The 7,781-nt window shown below is 39.2% G+C and overlaps 1 non-coding gene across 1 annotated transcript; it reads right to left on the bottom strand.

The window, feature by feature from the left end:
* Nucleotides 1–307: 307 nt before the first annotated feature.
* Nucleotides 308–383, bottom strand: TRNAV-GAC (transfer RNA valine (anticodon GAC)). Its single transcript has one exon. It is a non-coding gene; the product is annotated as a tRNA-Val (tRNA).
* Between the last annotated feature and the right edge of the window lie 7,398 nt (nucleotides 384–7,781).

The raw sequence follows: 7,781 nt of genomic DNA, 5'->3' as shown, positions 1-7,781 counted from the left end.
ATTCTTCTCAAGATATTTCATTTCTTTTTTTTTTTTCTTTTTTAGTATTTTTCTGAAGATGGAAATGGGGAGGCAGTCAGACAGACTCCTGCATGTGCCCAACCGGGATCCACCCGGCATGCCCACCAGGGGGCGATGCTCTGTTGTGACCAGAGCCACTCTAGTGCCTGAGGCAGAGGCCATAGAGCCATCCCCAGTGCCCGGGCCATCTTTGCTCAAATGGAGCCTTGGCTGTGGGAGGGGAAGAGAGAGACAGAGAGGAAGGAGAGGGGGAGGGGTGGAGAAGCAGATGGGCGCTTCTCCTGTGTGCCCTGACCAGGAATCGAACCTGGGACTTCAGCATGTCAGGCTGACGCTCTACCACTGAGCCAACTGGCCAGGACCTTCAAGATATTTCAAATATTTCAAGAGGATAGAAGACTTCCAAGCTCCTTTTATGAGGCAACCACTATCCTCATTTCAAAACCAGGTAAAAACACTACAAAGAGAGAAAAATATAGGCCAATATCCCTGAGGAACATCAATTCTAAAATTCTTAACAAAATATTAGCAAACCAGATCCAGCAATACATGAAAAAAATCATACATCGAGTGGGATTTATTCTGGGATGCAAGGTTGGTACAATATTCACAAATCAATACATGTGACTCATCACATAAACAAAATAAAGGATAAAAATTACATAATTATATCAATAGGTTCAGAAAATGCATTTGATAAATCCAACACCCATCTATGATCAAAACTCTCAGTGAAATGAGAATACAGGGAACATACCTCAATATAATAGAGGCCATCTATGACAAACTGGCAGCCAACATCATACTCAATGGGCAAAAATTAAGAGCAATCCCCTTAATCCCTGGCCAGTTGGCTCAGTGGTAGAGTGCTGGTGTGGCATGTGGAAGTCCTGAGTTTGATTCCTGGCCAGAGCACACAGGAGAAGCACCCATCTACTTCTCCTTCTTTCACTCTCTCCTTTCTCTCTAACTGTCTCTTCCCTTCCCACAGCCAAGACTTCATTGGAGCAAAGTTGGCCTGAGTGCTGAGGATAGCTCCATGGACTCTGCCTCAGGCACTAGAATGGCTCCAGTTGCAATGGAGCAATGCCCCAGATGGGCAGAGCATCGCCTCCTAGTGGGTTTGCTGAGTGGATCCTGGTCAGGCGCATGTGGAAGTCTGTCTCTCTACCTCTCTGCTTCTCACTTCAGAAAAATACAAAAAAAAAAAGAGCAATTCCCTTAAGATTAGGAACAAGGCAGAAATGCTCCCTTTCAGCACAATTATCAACATAGTGCTGGAAGTACTGGCCACAGCAATCAGACAAGAAGAAGAAATAAAAGGCATACAAATTTGAAAAGAAGTAAAACTATCATTATTTTCTGATAACATGATACTGTACATAGAAAACCTTAAAGTCTCAGTCAAAAAACTACTGGACCTGATAAATGAATTTGGCAAGGTAGCAGGGTATAAAATTAATATTCAGAAATCAGTGTCATTTTTATACACCAACAATAAAATGTCTGAAAGAAAAATTAAGGAAACAATCTTCTTCACTATCTCAACAACAAAAAATTAAGTATCTAGGGATAAATTTAACCAAGGAGGTAAAAGACTTTTACTCAGAAAATTATAAGACATTGAAAAAAGAAATCAAGGCAGATACAAACAAGTGAAAGCATATACTGTGTTCATGAATAGGAAGAATAAATGTGACTAAAATGTCTATATTACCCAAAGCAATATATAGATTCAATGCAATTCCTATTAAAACACAAATGGCATACTTCAAAGATATAGAAAAAATATTTCAAAAATTTACATGGAACCAAAAAAGAACATGAATAGCCCCAACAATCTTGAAAATGAAGAATAAATTGAGATGTATCACACTTCCTGATATTGTTATACTACAGGGCTGTTGTACTCAAAACAGTTTGGTACTGGCATGAGAACAAGCATATAGATCAATGAAAAATGAAACAGAACAGAGAACCCAGAAATAAACCCACACCTTTATGATCAATTTATATTTGACAAAGGAAGCAAGCAAGAGCATACAATGAAGTAAAGACAGTCTCTTTAATAAATGGTGTTGGGAACATTGGACAGGTACATGTGAAAAAATAAAACTAGAGCACCAATTTACATTATTCACAAAAATAAACTCAAAATGGATAAAAGACTTAAATATAAGTCATGAAACCATAAACATCTTGAAGGAAGTAGAATAGATAGTAAACTCTCCGATGTCTCTCATGGCTATATTTTTACGGATTTATCTCCATGGGTAAGTGAAATAAAAGAAAAAATAAACAAATGGGACTAGATCAAACTAAAAAACTTTTGCACAGCTAAAGACAATAAGAACAGAATAAAAAGACAAACTACACAATGGGAGAACATCTTTGCCAATACATCTGATAAGGGGTTAATAACCAAAATTTCTAAAGAACTTCTAAAACTCGACACCAGGAAGGTAAACAACCCAATTAAAAAATGGGCTAAAAGAACTGAATAGACCAGGGGTCAGGAACTTATGGCTCATGAGCCAGATGTGGCTCTTTTGATGGCTGCATCTGGCTCACAGACAAATCTTTAATTAAAAAAAAAAAATAACGTTAAAAATATAAAACATTCTCATGTATTATAATCCATTCATTCCTACAGCTCATGTTCATGATTGCAGGTGGCTGGAGCCAATCACAGCTGTCCTCTGGGAAACACCAAATTTTTATTGGATAATGCATAATGTACACAGGTCATTGTATGGCTCTCATGGAATTACATTTTAAAATATGTGGTGTTCATGGCTCTCTCAGCCAAAATGATTCCCGACCCCTGGAATAGACACTTCTCCAAAGTGGACATAGAAATAGCCAATAGGCATACGAGAAAATGTTCAACTTCATTAATCATCAGATAAATGCAAATTATAACCACAATGAGATATCACCTCACACTAGTCAGAATGGCGCTCATTTAACAAATCAACATACAATAAGTGCTGGTGAGGGTGTGGAGAAAAGAGAACCCTCCTGCAATGCTGGTGAGAATGCAGACTTGTGACGCCACTATGGAAAACAATATTGTGTTTCCTCAAAAAATTAAAAATAGAACTGACTTTTGATCCAGCTATCCCAATTATAGGAATATATCTTAAGAATAGCAAATCACTGATTCAAAAGAAGATATGCACCCCCATGTTTATTGCATCATTGTTTACAATAGCCAAGATCTGGAAACAGCCCAAGTATCCATCAGTGGACAAGTGGATCAAAAAACAGTGGTACATATACACAGTGGAATACTATGTGGGTGTGAAAAAGAAGAAAATCTTACCTTTTGAGTTAGCACAGATGTACCTGGAGATTATAATGCTAAGTGAAATAAACCAGACAAAGAAAGACAAGTATCATATGATCTCCCTTATATGTGGAATCTAATGAACAGAGTGAATTGAGGAACAGAATAGAGGCAGAGGCAGGGTCACAGGGAGCAGAGGAACAGCTGTCAGAGGGAAGGAGGATGAAGGGATGGGGTCAGAGTAGGTGAAGGTATTAGTGAAACTATATATATAACACATATATACAGATAATGGGATAGCAAATCCCGAAGGGAAGGGGAAAGAGAGTGAGGGGGCGGGGGCAAAGGGAGTGTGATGGACATGGGGGTGGGGGTGAGAGTGTTATATTAAGTGGGACACTTGAATCCATGTTAACATAATAAATTTAAAATAATAAAAATTGAAAAAAATAACTTCAACTCATGAAGGCTGATGTTAGAATAGCCCAGAGCACTTTTGATACTTGGTTATGGGGAAGTTGATCTGAAAATGCATTTAATATCATTAGTGGAATATGGATAAATATCTATATCTATCTACTGATCTATCTATCTACCATTGATCTATTGAATATAGATTATTAAATATATAGATATAACTATATAATAGATAAATAGATAATTATTTAATGTAACTACACAAAAATAGAGATAGAGATGGGGAGAGAGAGAAAGAGAGAGATACTTTTTGTAGTCATTTTTCAGTATGGTTAAGTGATTACTAAGCATACATCCATACAGAGGCTTTTAGGAATATTCTTATTGGACAGTGCACTGACTCACCTGGTGAGAACAAAAGTGAGTGGCTAAAGTTTTAACCATCAAAGCAATGTAATTACTGGGAGATAAATCAGGTTCAAGTGTATGAAACCAGAGGTCATACTGTAAAAAAGTATATTCGAAACAATGAAGAAATTTGATAGAAAAAATTTAAAATTTATCAACATTCCTAAAAGTTTCCATGATATTACAGATAATATACTATAAAACTAAAACCTTTTTTCAAAAGTATCAATACATGTTTTATATGTTTGAATAATCATGTGTAAGAAAGAAAAAGTTTTCCTTGAACTTCTTAGGTCCCTGGCTGGATCTGAAAATTAAATTGGCAAAGATGAATTAACGAAGAAAAGCATCCACATTTATTTGATTTAAATTTTACTTGACATAGGAAACTTCAGAAGACCAAAGGGACACATCCAAATATTTTTATTCTAGGTTTGAAGAAGAGTGAGCAGTCATGTAGAAGTAGGATAAGTTAAGGGTATGAGGTAAAAATTCAGTAAACTGGAGGAAATTTAGCAAGGCCTGTTTATTCAGATTCTTCTTGATGTCCCTTTGTCATTGGAGATAAAAAAGCTTCTTTCTGTGACTGTGGAATTAAGGGGGGGGGTAGAAGAAGGTATGGGGGGATAAATGATGAGGGATGAAGAATTGGCGGGGAGTGAACACACAATATCATGTACAAAGATATGTTACAGAATTGGGCACCTGAAACCTGTATATTTTGTTAAGCAGTGTTACCTTAATACATTCAATAAAAATAAGAAGGAAGAAAGATGTACCTTTCTTCCAGGTATAGGAAAGGACCTTGCACATCAGGGTTGTAGGATCTCCAATTTTTTATTTTATTTTTTTGGTATCAGTAACAGAGAGTGACAGAGAGAGGGACAGACAGACAGGAAGAGAGAGAGATGAGAAGCATTAATTCTTAGTTGTGGTACCTTAGTTGTTCACTGATTGCTTCCTCATATGTGCCTTGACCAGGGAGTGGGGAGCTACAGCAGACCGAGTGACCCCTTGCTCAAGCCAGGAACCTTGGGCTCAAGCTGATGAACCTTGCTCACACCAGATGAGCCTGTGCTCAAGCTGGCGACCTCGGGGTTTTAAACCTGGGTCCTCTGCGTCCCAGTCTGATGTTCTATCCACTGTGCCACAGCCTGGTCAGGCTGTATGACCTCTTTCAAGGGAGAATGGTATGAGGAAAACTCAGACTGGCTTTTCTGTTTTTGCTATTTTCTCAAATATTCAATACGCTAAGGTACCATATTTTGGGGACCATGTTCCAAACTCCGTTACATGCTAGAGTTTGGAGAAAAAAATTATCCTTCTATTCGTATAATAGAAAATCATTTTCCACAATTATTATTTGGAGATGCACTCAAAGAGGATGCAATGAAAGTATGTATGCTTATATATTTATTACTATTATTATTTTACAGTGAGACAGGAAGGGATGGGAGAGCAGAGATGAGAAACATTGACTTATAATTGTTTTATTTTAATTGTTCATAATTGCTTCTCATATGTGCCTTGACCAGGGGAGCTCCAGCTCATCCAGTGACCCCTTGCTTAAGCCAGCAACCTTGGGCTCAAGTCCGCGACTTGAAGCCAGAGACCTTTAGACTCAAGCCAGCAACCTTGGGATTATGTTGATGATCTCAAGCTCAAACCAGCAACCCTGAGCTGAAGCTGGCACACCCATGCACAAGCCTGTGACTTCAGGCTTTTGAGCTGGGGCCCTCAGCCTCTGGGTTGACACTCTATCCACTGTGCCACCACCGGTCACGCTTTGACAATATTTTTAAATTGAATTTTGTTTTCTATTTATTTTTTCATCTAAGTAAATATTTATTCTCATACTTGATTTTATATGTTTAGGCTTGCTCTTTTTCTTTTCTTTCTTTCTTTTTTTTTTTTTTTTTGAGATGCTACGAATTATATAAGCTTCAGGCCCCCTAAGACCTGAATCGACCCCTGCCTCTATCACATTTGCAATGGTGATGCCACAGTCGTGGACCCTCACTAGAGTCATTGTTCTCAGAGGACACCTTAGGGCCTCTCCTTTGGAGCCCTTGCCACATCAATGTGAACAAATAAAAATCAGCCTTAACTTGTGAAATTTCAATCCCTGACTCATAGAACTGTATGTACCCTGACCTCCCCACTTACACCACCATTCTGTCTTCTTCCCTTGCATGTGTGCGGCCCCACCCACTCTCCATAATCACTTCTACCAGGAACTCCTGATCTGGTGCTTCTGCCACTGGCCATACAATTTTTCCTTCTCCAAGAGCTCTAGTGTCTCTCTCTCAGCCACCCCTGGGAGTGTTGACACCAAAAGCCCTGACACTGCTCATCAAACTGGTATTAGACTTAGACCTCTAAAGAAACAGCTACTGAGAGCCTTCTTCCATGTTCCTGTTGGTCAGGAAGCCTATCTGTCTACTGGTTACTGCCACAAGGGACTCATGTGCTACTGCCATCCCTCCCAGAGCAAGGAAGTTCTGAGATATCCATTTCTCCATTGGATATCCTGAGAAAGAGTGGGGAAATCCCTGACACCACAATTTGAAATTAGGGTTTCAAGAATTTGGAACAGAGAAAGGAACGTTCTCGGCAGCTTGACTTGACCTGACCCATGGCATCATGAAAAATGTATTGTTTCATTATTTTACTTCAGTTACTGACCTGGTTTAAATGGTTTTCTGTGAATGAACAGGACACATAAGCACTACTCTCAACATTGTTTTTTTGGCAAACTGTGCTTTTGCATTACAATTAACTGCTTGAATAAATGATTGTTGGGACACTAATCATTGGTGCAGTGAATAAACAACTATTTCTCTTCAGTTTGTAAAGCTAAAACTGTCACTATTTCTGCAATTACAGCTGAAGGTGTCACCATGGCTAATTAGTACAATAAATCTGTTGGGCAGATAAAAATATATTATGCTCACTTTGTTAAAGATGGTGCTGCCCACGTGAAAGCCCATCACCCAGGTGATATTAATGTGTGTTGGGGGCGGGCTGTGGGCAGGCAGGATCCTTGTAGCCTGGGGCTTGGTTTTAGGATTAAGCCTTTCTCATACTTTTTGATGTGGGGTGGTGCAATCCCATCATGCCTCAGATAAGTGACTTTGTATTAGAGACTTCCCTATTTTGTATATTGGATTAAAGGTTTTGATTTCTGCACTATAAAGTGGGGCAGACTGGGAGCTTGCTCTCTCTAGGTTCCTGAGATTAGCATTAGAGGAGAGAGCAGAGAGAGGCCATGTGGAGGAAGCCAGTAGAAGCAGCCAAGATGGTAGAGTGCTAAAGAAGAAGCCAGTTAGTGCAGACTTTGTGCAGAGAGAAGGAGATGGGGAACAGAGGTGAATAAGGCTGGTGAGGTAGACACCTTTGATTCTAGGAAACTCAGATAAGTCAGTAGCTTTGTGAGCACTGAATGAGTGGGTTTTGGAGCCCAGTGTGTGTTTTTACTTGCCCGCCAGGTGCAAGCTAGGATTAAAGATAATGGCCCACCAGTTCATGGCTCTGTTGTATCATTACCATCTGTCTGAATTCAATGTGAACCTGCATGGGCCAGGTGGCTGTGATGGTGGCCATGCCTACTGGATTACAGAATCAAAGTACATGCTATTTACCATTC

The sequence above is a fragment of the Saccopteryx bilineata genome, chromosome 1 (assembly GCF_036850765.1).
Source record: "Saccopteryx bilineata isolate mSacBil1 chromosome 1, mSacBil1_pri_phased_curated, whole genome shotgun sequence".
In the NCBI taxonomy this organism is placed as follows: domain Eukaryota; kingdom Metazoa; phylum Chordata; class Mammalia; order Chiroptera; family Emballonuridae; genus Saccopteryx; species Saccopteryx bilineata.
Note: the sequence above shows the minus strand (reverse complement) of the source record. Positions and strands in the feature narration are given on the sequence as shown.